Below are 15,368 nucleotides of genomic sequence, written 5' to 3' on the forward strand. Positions count from 1 at the left end.
CATGCTGGATAGCTCTTTCTAGAGCCAACCGAACCGCATCTCTCACAGCCAAGGCTTCCATGCCCTCCGCATTTGCTGCTCTTTCATACCATAGAGCCTGAGCTCGAATCATCTGCCCCTGTATTGTCTCTCCATATCAGTCATGTAGCTCCTAATTTACTCTCTTCTGTATAGAAGGCATCCACATTGATTCTCGTTTCAACTACATCTGATGCTCGCCAGCTAGCTTTTGGTTTTGGTGTCTTCATTCTGCCTTCTTTGCCCATCAAAAGTAAATCATTTGCCGTGTCAATTGTCCAGCGAACCGAATCCATCACCGACCGCCCCTGGTTGCCATGCCGCCGAGCATTACGCTCAGTCCATGTCGCCCAGCAGCCACATAAAATGACACACGCATCTTCCTCTTTAACTATCTGCCCCTGGATCATGTCACTCGCCCATGTTTCCGGATGAAGTTGTGCCAATTTCACGCCCGTTCTGGTTTTCACCTCTTGCCAAAAGATCCGGACCCCTAAAATGAGCACATATTTATCCGCAGACACATACGTGGACAATCATACGGAAGCCGGCCATCCAACCATACACGCATACCCCTTGCCGATCTTGACGAGCTCACCGATCGAGACAGCGACAGTGTCACACGGCCACTTTCATGGTGGCGAGTGACCGGTCACGGGCCTAGGCCTGCGCGAGGTCGGGGTCCTCGCGGACCCAGGTTGGCACCTCATCGGACTTGACGAACGCGAGCGGCGCAGCGCATTCCGTCGTTCCCTCCGCACCGCCTCCTTGGTCGCCCACTCCTCAGCCAACACGATGGCCAGGGACAATGCGGAGCCGCCGTCAGGGTAACGACATTGTTATTTTTTATGGCAATAACACGGTAGAAGCTTTTTCCCCTTTCTGTCACTAGGGTAGATTAATTGAAACATTAAATCTAGCTAACATACACAACTCATCATCAATGTAAACATGGCCAATGAGAGACTAATAGATTAGATAGCATATATGTCCGTAAACCATACATCAAAGAACTTAAAAAAATCCAAAAGAAATCACATATAAATCTAATCTTAAAGTGAAAATTCATCACACCACAATAAACACACCAAGAATTACATTAGATGGATCACAATCATGTAAGGCAGCTTATGTGATATTTTTATTGAGAGACACGAGAGAGAGAGAGAGAGAGAGAGAGAGAGAGAGAGAGAGAGAGAGAGAGAGGCTGCCACCTAGCTATTGCTATGGAGCCATAATCCAAGGAGGACTACTCACACATGGACATGGTGGCAGCGAGATTGATGAAGATAGCTCCGATGATAATTTCCCCTATGGTAGAGTACCGGAAAAGGACCGCATGTTAGATTGTCGCAAGAGGTGGAGGGGCACCTTGTGGGGCCCATGTTCCTGTTGGGAAACGTAGTAGAAAACAAAAAAATCACCCTACGAACACCCAGGAACAATATGAAGATGCATATCGGGTTTGGATCAACGATCGTTACGGACTTCAGAGTGCAGCAGAAGTAGACGTGTCAGTGTAGATCGTACTTGGAGTCTCTCGAACGTCGATGACGATCCCGCGAACTGCCCTTGAATGATCCCTCAAACGGAAGATCGAAAGCACAACCTCTCTACTTGGTTGCAAGCGTACGGTATTCACGATCCGGCAACGATTCGCCGTACTGAGCTAATCGTCGCCGGAGAATTAGAGGGAGGAGATTAGAACCACATGAGGCTTCTAATTATGAGGATTAGAGGTGGCTAGGGCTATCTCTAATTAGTCAACTAGGACCAACTAAAACTAGCACTAGATCAACTAGAGGAGGCTCCAAAACTTCTGTCACAAAAAGGTGGAAATCCTCTAGTATATATAGGCTGGAGGGGAGAGGGAGGGCTGCTACCAAGGAGGAAGGCACCGGCCTAAGGGGCACCCCAATTCGGCCTTCCTCAAGAGGGAAAGGGGGTGCCTCCCCTATTGGGCCTTGGTGGCCCAATTCCTTCTCCGCCACTTGGCCTTATTAGGCCAGTTGATATTAAATTAAATATATATTTGTTCTAAACATTTTAAGAGCATTATATATATATATATATATAATTTAACATCCCTGAAAACATTTTCCACATATATATATTAATCGGTATTACTCGATATTCACCGAAACCCTACCAGTGACCTCGAAACGCTTCCGGAACCTCTCGGAACTATTCCGGATATTAATGAAAAAATTCACAAATATATTGTCATTACTCTTGTTCCACTAACACTCAGCATATCGTGGCTACCATAAGCTTGTGACCCCATAGATTCGGTAAATCATAGACATGAACGAAACCCCTTCGTTAAATGACCGATAACGGAACCGTGGACATCCATATCGGTTCCTATGATTACACAAATGATATTCGAGTGAACCTTTGGTTATCATGTGATGTTCCCTTTACTTCGCGATACTTCACAAAACACAGGATGCATTGGTATCCTCCTGAGTCATCACCATGCATGCTGACTATACTGAAATCCTCGTTACTGGTTTTGTTCTTCTTTCTCATTATTGTGTTCAGCCATCCCCGTGATGAAGTCACGTGTGTTTGGCCAGACGATGATTGATGTCGTCACACCGGGAGATCCCTAAGAATATCTCTTCATCGTTGGAGGAGCAAATCTCACTCTCGAGCTATCGGGCCACTTGTCAAACTCTCCAATGAACCTGTAAGTTGTCGTTATGATCATTGTGTTACAGGTGAACTTTGAGCAACCCCAAAGCCCACCGTACGGTAAGAAGTGACTGCAATACTCTCATGATCTAAGGAGCAAAATCACACGTTAACACTTCGTGTTATTACATTTGAATATAGACGATATTAATTCAATTCACAACAAACAAGTTTGGGTCGATCAATATGATTGTTCTTCCAACGTCATAATCTCAAAGTTGTTTTAGGACCATCGTCTAACACTTTAAATGATATCCTAAGATCCGAAAAATATGATCACCAACAACACTTGAGCTAGTCCTAAAGGCAAGACTAGGAACCTTTCATTTAACCGTTTATTATTCCACACGTGCATATGAGTTTTACACTAAATTGCATATTCCAGGATCATAGGAGTCATAGCATGAAATATAAACTCTATAACTATCAATATGGAAATATAAAAATACAAATATTATTGCCTCTAGGGCATATTTTCAATAGTCTCTCACTTGCACTAGAGTCAATAATCTAGTTAGCACCTTTAAATTTTACACCAATGACAATCTGGTGTCAGTCCATGCTTTGCTTGTGGTATAGATTTCGTCCTATCGAATCCAAAAACTTCAGATCCATGTGTATCATTTGCATTTCAATGCATCCATCATGCTTTCACATAAATTCATAATTTGTGTGAAACGAGCTTAGTATATATTGAATCACTGGTAAGACCTTTGATTCCTTAGATTGAGCTATAGAACCACTATCTGAAAAATAGTGTTTTACATAAATGAACCTTTTGATTCATCACCCTCTATTGTTGCTTCTAAAGTGACAATATACCCAGCCTTCTGTTATAGATTTCACCACAGTAACTTTCTTGGATCAATTCCAACTTACTGTGCCACCATAAATTATTTAATTTAAACCGAAATTCGCTTGGAGCACCGATTGAAGATTTTTGTCGAGGTACTACTTACATCAAGCATGTATTGATGTAACTCTTTACATCAATCTCTTCATTTTCTCCATATGCGAGAAACATGTCGTCAGTACTCAGCGACATTTTCACTGTTGTCATATGATCAACAATTTGACAATTCCAGTAACTTTACTCACAACTTACTTGGAGTACTAGACGTATCTGGTTATTTACATACCATGGAATTAACACAAGTACAATTGAAATCATGTATTTCACTCATTAGTATTTCAAGGTACCGATTCTTGCTAATAACTCCTTTCATGTGACTTTGACAAGAAAATCTTTTTGGCGTTTTTTATACTAAACTGCTTTAGTATTTTGTCAATATGTATTTGGCTAAGCCCGATTAAACATTACTATCTCCAGAGATTATTATATCTAATATGAGGACTACATTGCCTAAGTACTTTACTGAAAAACTATTTTCAATAAAATCTTAAACTGTATCAAGAACTTTATATCATTTCCAATCAACATTGTGTCGTGCACCCATAGTGTTTAGAAATATTATCATGCTCCCACTTAATTTCTTGTAAATACAAGCATCTTTGTTTCTATCGATGAAATCATATTATTTGGTCAATTCGTCAAACACAAAGATTCCAACTCCACTATGCTTGCTTTAGATCATTACAGGATCTCTTGAAGTTTGCACATTTACTAGCATCCTATCGATCAAGAAAATTACCTTGGACCGTATCAAATATACAACCTTGGTTCTATTTACAGCTCATGGGAATCATTTTGACATCCATATGTTGTATCTCATAACTGAAATATTTAGTAATTGCTAGTTTAATCCAAACCGAATTTAAGTATTATTATGATGAGACAATCTCGTCATGATCAACTCTTTGATCTTGTCATAAACTATTTGCAACAAGTCAAGCATTATAAAACAATTTTATCTTTGTCAATCTATAGATCCATCACTACACTTTAGAATTTAAGTTTTTCAGAGGGTCTATCAAGTTCTAAACTTGAATTATGTGTGTGGATACTATCTCAGATTATTTTGGCGTACAGCTAATTCTGGAGTCAGGGTCCATCAACGTTTCTCTGTGTATTATAGGTTCATTGTTTGTTTCAACAATATTTCGTCTGCACATCCTGAAGGTCTGTACGAATTCTCCAACCTATATAGTTCAGTTGCATGTTCGACTGAAAAACTACATCTTATGTAGAGGCTTACATATCAGTTAAAGTATGAAATATTGGAACCAATTCTAGTGTTTCTTTTCTTATACCTGATTACGAATATTTTGTAATCTTATCGAGTTGCACTATCCTCCCTCTCACTATTTTGCAGAAAACATTTTCTTCAACATTACCGCACTCTCTAACAAAACACTTTGCCTTGAGATAGTGATAGAGGGATACCCATTCATTTGGGATAACCTACAAAGTAGCACTTATTTCAACAAATTTGATGGCGCTCTTTTCAATGCAAAAGCCACTGTCTCTAAAGCATCACATTAAAAGTATATTGACAAAATAATTAATGTCATATTTGATTGCACCATGTCATACATAGCTTGATTACTTCTACTCAAAACACTCTACTCTTAGTAGTGTTTCTACGAGGTGTATGCTATAAAATTCTTTTACAGCTCATCAGACATTCGCTAAATTTGTAACTTAAATATTCCTTTTTGCAATTCAATTGTAGAAACATAATTTTCTTGTTACAATAGTTTCTACTTTATTATGAAAATCTTTTGAAACATTTCAAAAATCCAGATTTATGTCTCAACTAGTAAATATAAATATCTACTTGAGTCATCCTTGAAGATAGATAAATCCACTACTTGCAACAACACTTATTGGACTACATACATCAATATGAATATTCCAACTTATTTTGTTGCTCGTTCTTTATGGTCTGTGAACGGTATTTCAGTTTACTTCACTATTTGGACGAAGGTTGCAAGTATCAGATGATTCGTAATTAATCATATGACTCCAAAATCCATCACTATGGAATTTTTTCCATGGGGGACACCAATGTGACTAAATACAGTGCCACACATATGTTGTGTTGTTTTAGTCTTGTGACATTTAGCGTCAGTGTTATGGATGTTCAATTCTATTATCAATATTCATAACTTAAATCCTTTTCACAATAGGAGCATGGCCCTTTTGTTCATTTTATCGAACAACTATTGTTCTCTTATGAACAACCTCCTTGCAACTTCTATGCAATGGGCTAGAGTGTACAAAACTCTAAAATGAATTATGACACTAAATTCATAGGTAATATATTGATGAAAAAGTATCATTATTACAAAATTTTCAACCCATATTTCAACCTCATTAATTTGTTGGTCATTAGACCGTAGTGATTCTTGCATCAATTCGCAATGACATGCAATCGAGTCGGTATCCTCGCGATCAACCTTTAACCAGAATTCTCGAAGAATTTAGTGCTTAACAATTTAATCATGATTCTCAAGAATCACACTTTACTTGACAGACTTTCTCTACATCTTATAACTTGTATGACATTCATCCTGAACTGGACATTCCAGTCTTCTTTTCTTCCGCCTCTAAACTTATTACAGTTTTACTTTTAATATTTCTTCCAATAAACAGAAGAATCATCTAACTTTTTAAGAGTGGCTGATACGTCTCCAACGTATCTATAATTTTTGATTGTTCCATGTTGTTATATTATCATTCTTGGATGTTTTATAATCATTTTATATTATTTTTTGGTACTAACCTATTGACATAGTGCCAAGTGCCAGTTGTTGTTTTGTGCATTGTTTTTTACATCGCAGGAAATCAATACCAAACGGAGTCCAAATGCAGTGAAACTTTTTGTGGATCTTTTCTGGACCAGAAGACGTCCAGTGGGTCGGAGAAGCGCCTGGGGGGTGCTCCGAGGGGAGCACAACCCACTGGAGGCCCAGACGCGCCCTGGTGGGTTGTGCCCACCTCGGTGGCCTCCCGCACTGCCTCTTTGCTCTATAAATACCCCAATATTCCAGAAACCCTAGGGGAGTCGACGAAAATCAATTCCAGCCACCGCAAGTTCCAGAACTACCAGATCCAATCTAGACACCATGACGGAGGGGTTCATCATGTCCATTGGTGCCTCTTCGATGATGCGTGAGTAGTTCATTGTAGACCTAGGAGTTCGTAGTTAGTAGCTAGATGGCTTCCCCTCTCTCTTTTGATTCTCAATACAATGGTCTCTTGGAGATCCATATGATGTAATTCTTTTTGTGGTGTGTTTGTTGGGATCCGATGAACTTTGAGTTTATGATCAGATCTATCTTTTTATCCATGAATTATTTGAGTCTTCTTTGATCTCTTATATGCATGATTGCTTATAGCCTTGTATTTCTTCTCCGATATTTGGGTTTTGTTTAGCCAACTTGATCTATTTATCTTGCAATGGGAAGAGGTGCTTTGTGATGGGTTCGATCTTACGGTGCTTGATTGTCGTGGGAGTAAGTCTGACAGTAAGAATAGGGGTATGTAGGAGGAGGCAAGATCCTAGCTACGGTGAGGTTGTGCACGCAAGATGTATGAGTTCAAGCCCTTCTCGAAGGAAGTAATAGCCCTACGTCTCGGTGCCCGGAGGCTTGGTCAACTGGATTATGCGTGAGAGTTACAGGAGGTGTGAACCCTTGTACCTGAGGAGGGGGGTGGCTTATATAGCGTGCGCCAAACCCCTCCAGCCCTCAGTCATACAGGGTTTAATGTACATTAAGACAGGGCGTTACTGGTAACGCTAGCTATAAAGAGTTATAAATGGCCTTTAAGACTACAGAGTGAACGCCTGACCATTGCCGTTCTGAGTGGCTTTAGACCTTCTGTTCTCTGAGTGATTCTTCGCGTGGTCGAATGACTCTATCTTGGTCGAATGGAACTGGGGTATCCGACTGAGATAGTTGGTCGAGTGGATTGCACTCCAAGGTGATTTCAGTCAGTATCTTCTGTTGTGCTTTGAATGTCTTTGACTCTAGGGCAGTGTCCTTGGGTAGGGCGTCTAGGTCAGGCCTATGACCCTACCCTAGGTACATGTCATCATCATTAGCCCACGAATGGATTGAGGTTCAAGTGAAGAAGTGTAGAAGTTGATTCTGACTTGATTCTATGCTTCGAAGGCATTTCGCTAGAGTCTGGGAATCTTGCTGAAGCTTCAACCTTGTTTCAGTCGCCTCGATCGATTCAAAGGTCGTCAAGTGAACTATACTGACAATCTTTGAGTGTTGTTATGGCGTGAAATCCTGGCGCGATTGGTTGCTTTGTGGTTCCCGAATCTCACGGGATTCAAAATTTTGGAGAAGCACGCGGGACGGAGCGTGCCGTAGTTATCGGAGTGGATAGACAGGGGCGCCTCAATCCTCGCACCACCTTTTCGCCACGTATCGGGCGAGCGACTATTGCGGGATATGATTAGATTACTCAGGCCCACACGTCAGCCACTCGACAGTGGCCTCATAAATAGCGCTCGGGTCGATGTGATGCACAGTGCGCCTCAATCGATCTCTTCCTTCTCTATTCCTCCACCGCATTCTCCTCTTCTCCCGTCGTCTCCGCTCGGCCTGTGCGCACTCCGCCGCCATGGGGAAGGACAATACGGCGGCCCTCAAGCGCTCGAAGAAGGCGGCGACGACGGCGAAGGGCAAGAAGACGACTCGGGGGTCATCGTCGAGGTCTGGTTTGCCGCCTGGTTGGATCCAGGGGGACTGGATTCGATCCACGATCCAGAAAGAAGACTTGGAGGATCTGGCCAGTGCGGGCTTGATTGCCCATGGATCTTGGAGGTTGCCGGGGAACGAGTCTGAACCTCAGCCGCATGAGGGTGAGTGCGTCCTCCTTGCAACCCATGTCGACCGTGGTTTCTCCCTACCTCCGCATCCTTTTTTTCGGGGCTTCTTGAACTTTTTCGGTGCTCAAATCCATCATTTCCCCCCCCAAACACCTTCACCTATCTTGTTGCGTACATTTCTTTGTGTGAAAATTTCTTGGGCTGCCAACTGCACTGGGGTCTCTTCAAGCATATCTTCACTTGCCGATCTCAAACGGTAAAGAAAGCGAATCCGACTGATGAGAAGACACACGTGACCCCAATGTGTGGGGGTTTGGGGATTCAGACTAGGGGTAAAAGCACCTTTCCTTCCATAACCCTTCCCGAGTCAGTCCGCGGATGGCAGTCGACCTGGTTCTTTTGCAAGGATGTCCCGACTCCGGGTCAGTCGACCGGTCTCCCCCCTTTCACCATGGAGTGACCCCGCCTACCTTCTTCGCTGACCATGACTCCAGAGGAGAAAGGCGAGGTTTCACATTTAGTCTACCAGGTTGTCAGATTAGTCCGGGAGGGGGTGGCTGGCATGGACTTGCTAGAAGTGTTCCTCAGTCGACGCATTCAGCCTCTCCAAGCCCGCGACCATCTGATGTGGATGTACTCGGGCGCTGATGACACTGCGCGGGTCCACCCAGAGGAGGTCACCGAGGAGACGGTGGCTCAGTGGCTGCGAAGCATAACCGGGAACAAGGACAACCCCAGGGGGTCCAGGAGGGTTCTGCCATTCGATGTTGAGCACGAGCCGGAAGAGGTCAAGCTCAAAATAACGAGTGCTCTCTTTCTTTGATTCGCAGTTGCTCTTGAATCCGACTGTTTTTTGTTGACTTGTGCCTTGCAGATCTACACCAAGATGTATTCGATGCCAAACGGGGAGCAGCTCCAGGAAGGAGAGGAGAGCGCGGACGAAAGCTCCGACTGGCAATTCCCAGATGAAAGTGATGAAGACAACGAAGATTCTGGCAGTAGTGAGGAGATCGACTCGCCGCCCCGCTCCGAGCGGCGTTCCAAGCAGTCGCATGACCCCGCGGGCGGGCGTGGCAAAGCAGCCCCACCAGGCACGCAGGCTCCGAAGCGCACTTGGACGTCTACCCCTAAGCCGTCAGAGAAAGCTGCGAAGCAGCTCAAGGTCGCGCCATCGAAACCCCGGAAGGCCCTGCCCAAGATCAAGGTGGATGTCCCTGTTGCTTCCGCGTAAGTGTTTGCTTCTTCTCTTTGTCCTTTCTGTTATCGCCGACTCATTCACTAGCTTGACCGAGTGGGTTTTTGGAACTTTCAGTGCGGCTACTTCTGGAACGTCCATGAATATTGACAAGTAGCAAGATGATGAGGAGACTGCAGATGCAGCCACTTCTCGAGCAGGTACAACTCCGCAACCTTGCCCTCACTTTGTCAATTGTTCTGTTGGTCGACTGTACTCTTACGGTCGAGTGTTTTGTAGCACCACCGAATGTTATTGAACTTCCAGACGACGACGACCATGAAGACGTGCCTCAGAAGAACACAGGAAGAAAGGGCAGGACTTCGAGCAGGAGGGTGCCTGCCAGCAAGGTGCCTCAGTCGACATCGGCGCCAGAACCAGTCATCCATCAATCCGGAGATCCAATTCGGGCTTCTGTTTCTTCTGCCGATCCTGTGTCGACTGATCGTCCTTCGGCGTCGACTGCCCAAGTCCTTGCTCCGTCTATGCAACTCCATGCTTCAGATCCCTTGGCTGCCCCGTCTGTTCCACCAACTCCGCTCTTTGTTACCCATCATGTCCCAGAGGACCAAGTAAGCGCTGCTAAGGAAGCTATACGCCAAGCAGGCCTTATGATGGAGCAAATGAAGGTGGTGTACGAGGCCAGCAAGGCTGCCTATGATGCCAGCTCTGCCCTTCAAACCAACGTCCTGGTGAGTTGATTTCCGACTGGTCTTTTAGCTTGATCTTTGCTCTGTTAGGATATGGTACTTGAAAACTGCTGCTTTATTATTCATAAGATGTCCGTGGATGAGCATTTTGAAACCTTTAGTGCACATCTATCATGAGTCTGTGCCTTGCATCCACTCACCCACTAGGTGTTTTGACTTCTCTGTGTAGCTCTGTCACTTGAGTCGACTAGGTGTCGAGTGTACTCTTGAACTAGTGGGGGCACGCAGAGTGCACCCACTGGGTGTAATCCCTGAGACCGCCGTCGAATGCTTGATTCGGCGGGGGTCTTTGTGAAATGTTTGGTTGTAGTTCTTCCACTCGGTCTAGACAGGTCGTGCCGAGTGGGATCCGGACCAGTGGGGGCACGCCAGGTGCACCCACTAGGTGTAGTCCCCGAGACCACGGTCGACTGCGGGCAGTCGGCGGTGGTCTGAAAACAAGTGTTGTCGTTTCCTTCTTTTTTTACTCCTTCCACTCATACTGGGCAGACCATGTCGAGTGGGAAATCGAACCAGTGGGGGCACGCTAAGTGCACCCACTGGGTGTAGTCCCCAAGACTACTGTTGAATGTTTGATTCAATGGTAGTCTTAGAACTCTTTTTTCCATAATCATCTGATCTTTGCATCTTATCACTCGGAAATGACTGACTCTTGTTTATGTTGACTGACTTGTCTTGTTGTTTGCTGCAGAAATCCCGTGATCTTGGAACCAAGTTTGCTGATCTGGAGAAGAAGCAGATCCAACTCAATCTCGACTTTGAGCTAGCTAAGCAGAATTTGCAGAAGGCTAAGGATGAAGTAGCTTCCATGGGAGGTAATAACTTGTCGACTATTCGCCTTGCCATCTTTTCTTTCGTATTTTGAACCGAGTGACTCCACTCGAACAGATGTGCGTAGTGAAAACCGACAACTCCAAGCTCGTCTGAAGAATGTTATTTCTTTAGACAAAATGAAGCAGGCTCTGGAGCAAAAGGACCTCGTCCTTGCAGCAGCGCAGAAGACGGCGCGTGAGAAAACTGAACTTGCCGATAAGAAGCTGGCTTCAGTCGGCAAGTTGGAAGAAGAAAATGCCAAGTTGAAGACTGTCGTTGATGAAGTAAACAAAGAAGTCGTGCAGCTGAAGAAGGACAAGGTGGTCTTGACTGACAAAGTCGAAGATCTCACTCGGAAGAGAGACGAACTAGAGACTTATCTGGGAGGCCTTGCCAAGAAGATGTTCTTTATGCTTGAAGGTATTCTCCCTTGTTCGACTGATTTGCAACTTGTCGACTCATCATAGGACTGTCGACTCACCATTTTTCTGTGTGTGTAGAATTCTATCAAAATTTCGAGGAAGAGACTGGGCGGATTGAGATGAATCTGGACCCCATTAACTCCCCCGTCAAGGACGAAGCTGCGATGAACGTGCTACGGCTGGAATCTCGCCTCGCCAGCGTTATGGACTATCTTGCTCAACTGAAAGTGGCGGTGTCGCGGATCGACACGGAGCTCTGGCCAGGTGTGATGTTCCAGAATGACCTCGAGTCTCTGATGACTCGACTCAATGAAATCCCTGGTCGAGTGCAGGCATGGAAGAAGTCATCTGCTCGCTGCGACGCTGATGTGTCTCTGTCTCTGGTCCGTGTTCACTGCAAGGAAGTTAGAGAAGAGAAGCTGGCGGCTATCAAGGTTGCCAACACCAGGAAGCTTCAATTCCAGTCCTTCATGGAGACCTTCATCGACGTTGCCACTCGTATCGCAGATGGAATCGACCTGGATGAGTTCGTCGAGCCAGCTAGCCCTCCTCCTGCCGAGTGAAAAACTTGATGTCTTGACTTTATTTGCCTCGGAATGCCGAGTGATTTTGTAACCGTTAAACTCTTTCGGGACTGACTCCCGAGTACTTCTGTTCGTGGTTCTGAACCTTCATGGATTTATCTGAACTTGGTTGCTTTATTTGCATTGCCTTCTTCTGATTTTATCAATGTGACTGAATTTCCGAATGAGAGGATTGCTCTCCACTCGGAATAGTGATTGTACTTGCGGCGCAGCTCAGAATGCAACCATACGTTGTATTTGTGGCGCAACTCCGAGTGCAACGATACGTTGTATTTGTGGCGGAGCTCCGAGTGCAACTATACGTTGTATTTGTGGCGCAGGTCCGAGCGCAACCATATGTCGTATTTGTGGCGCAGCTCTGAGTGCAACCAAGCCTCCGAGTGGGAGGATTGCTCTCCACTCGGAGTAGTTTTGTAACTTAGGCGAGTACGGGGTCGCAGCTAAGCCCCCGAGTGGGAGGATTGCTCTCCACTCAGAGTAGTTTTGTACCTTAGGCGAGTACGGGGTCGCAGCTAAGCCCCCGAGTGGGAGGATTGCTCTCCACTCGGAGTAGTTTTGTAACTTAGGCGAGTATGGGGTCGCAGCTAAGCCCCCGAGTGAGAGGATTGCTCTCCACTCGGAGTAGTTTTGTAACTTAGGCGAGTACGGGGTCGCAGCTAAGCCCCCGAGTGGGAGGGTTGCTCTCCACTCGGAGTGTTTTTGAAACTTAGGCGAATCGGGTTCGCGGATAAGCCCCCGAGTGAGAGGGTTGCTCTTCACTCAGAGTGTTTTTGAAACTTAGGCGAATCGGGTTCGCGGCTAAGCCCCCGAGTGAGAGGGTTGCTCTTCACTCGGAGTGTTTTTGAAACTTAGGTGAATCGGGTTCGCGACTAAGCCACCCACTGGGGGATTTGAACACATATTCTTAAGGGATAACAATCATTAAGATACTGCAAAAATCTTGTCTTTGATAAGCAAACTAAAGGATTCTTATTACAGCTCATCGATAAGAGTGCTTAGGTATAAAAATGACGGAGCAGCTCCGCATTCCACGAGTGTGGCTCGTCTTCTTTCTTGGCTACGTTGTAGAGGTGATATGCCCCGTTGTGGAGCACCTTGGTGATGATGAAGGGTCCTTCCCAGGCCGGAGCAAGCTTGTGAGGTCGTTTCTGGTGCACTCAGAGAACAAGATCTCCTTCCTAAAATCTCGGCCTCTGACATTTCGGGCATGGAAACGGTGCAAGTCTTGCTGATAGATGGTCGACCGGATCAGAGCCATCTCTCGCTCTTCCTCTAGGAGATCCACTACATCTTGACGTGCCTGTTCTGCTTCAGCTTCTGAGAAGAGTTCCACTCGGGGTGCATTGTGCAGCAGATCACTCGGAAGTACGGCTTCAGCACCATACACCATGAAGAAGGGAGTCCGATCAGTCGACCGGTTGGGAGTTGTTCTCAGTCCCCATAAGAAAGATGGCAACTCTGTCACCCAAGCTCCAGCAGCATGCTTGAGGTCGTGCATCAGTCGGGGCTTCGGCCCTTGAAGGATCAAGCCATTCACTCTCTTTGCCTGCCCATTCGACTGTGGGTGCGCAACAGATGCATAATCGACCCCAGTGCCTTGGGAAGCGCAAAATGCCCTGAACTCATCAGAATCAAATTTGGAGTCGTTTGCTACCTCTTGAACATGTGTTGGTTCTCCCTTGAAGAGGAAAGGATGATGCAGCAAAGTAGCGTAAGTATTTCGCTCAGTTTTTGAGAACCAAGGTATCAATCCAGTAGGAGGTTACACGCAAGTCGCCTTATACCTACACAAACAAATAAGAACCTTGCAACCAACGCGATAAAGGGGTTGTCAATCCCTTCATGGCCACTTGCAAACGTGAGATCTGATAGAGATAATAAGATAAATATTTTTGGTATTTTTATGATATAGATTGGAAAGTAAATATTGCAAAATAAACGACGATAGAAATAGTAATTTGATAGGAAAATAATATAATGGAAGATAGACCTGGGGGCCATAGGTTTCACTAGTGGCTTCTCTCAAGATAGCATAATCTACGGTGGGTGAACAAATTACTGTCGAGCAATTGATAGAAAAGCGCATAGTTATGAGAATATCTAGGCATGATCATGTATATAGGCATCACGCCCGCGACAAGTAGACCGAAACGTTCTACTTCTACTACTATTACTCCACACATCGACCGCTATCCAACATGCATCCAGAGTATTAAGTTCATAAGAACAGAGTAACGCATTAGGCAAGATGACATGATGTAGAGGGATAAACTCAAGCAATATGATATAAACCCCATCTTTTTATCCTCGATGGCAACAATACAATACGTGCCATGCTGCCCCTGCTGTCACTGGGAAAGGACACCGCAAGATTGAATCCAAAGCTAAGCACTTCTCCCGTTGCAAGAAAGATCAATCTAGTTGGCCAAACCAAACTGATGATTCGAAGAGACTTGCAAAGATATCAAATCATACATATAAGAATTCAGAGAAGAACCAAATATTGTTCACAGATAATCTTGATCATAAACCCACAATTCATCGGATCTCGACAAACACACCACAAAAAGAATTAGATCGAATAGATCTCCAAGAGAATCGAGGAGAACTTTGTATTGAGATCCAAAGAGAGAGAAGAAGCCATTTAGCTAATAACTATAGACCCGAAGGTCTGTGGTAAACTACTCACACATCATCGAAGAGGCTATGGTGTTGATGTAGAAGCCCTCCATGATCGATTCCCCCTCCGGTGGAGCGCCGGAAAAGGCCCCAAGATGGGATCTCATAGGTACAGAAGGTTGCGGTGGTGGAAATAGGGTTTCGTGGTGCCCTCGGATGTTTTCCGGGTATATGAGTATATATAGGTGAAAGAAGTAGGTCGGTAGAGCCACGAGGGGCCCACGAGGGTGGGGGCGCGCCTACCCCCCTGGGCGCGCCTCCCTGCCTCGTGGCCGCGTCGTTGCTTCCTTGACGTCCACTCCAAGTCTCCTGGATTGTGTTTGTTCCAAAAATAACTCTCCCGAAGGTTTCATTCTATTTGGATTCCGTTTGATATTCCTTTTCTGCGAAACACTGAAATAGGCAAAAAAACAGCAATTTGCACAGGGACTTCGGTTAATAGGTTAGTCCCATTGTTGGAATAT

The sequence above is a fragment of the Aegilops tauschii genome, chromosome 6 (genome assembly GCF_002575655.3).
Source record: "Aegilops tauschii subsp. strangulata cultivar AL8/78 chromosome 6, Aet v6.0, whole genome shotgun sequence".
Taxonomy (NCBI): Eukaryota; Viridiplantae; Streptophyta; class Magnoliopsida; order Poales; family Poaceae; genus Aegilops; species Aegilops tauschii.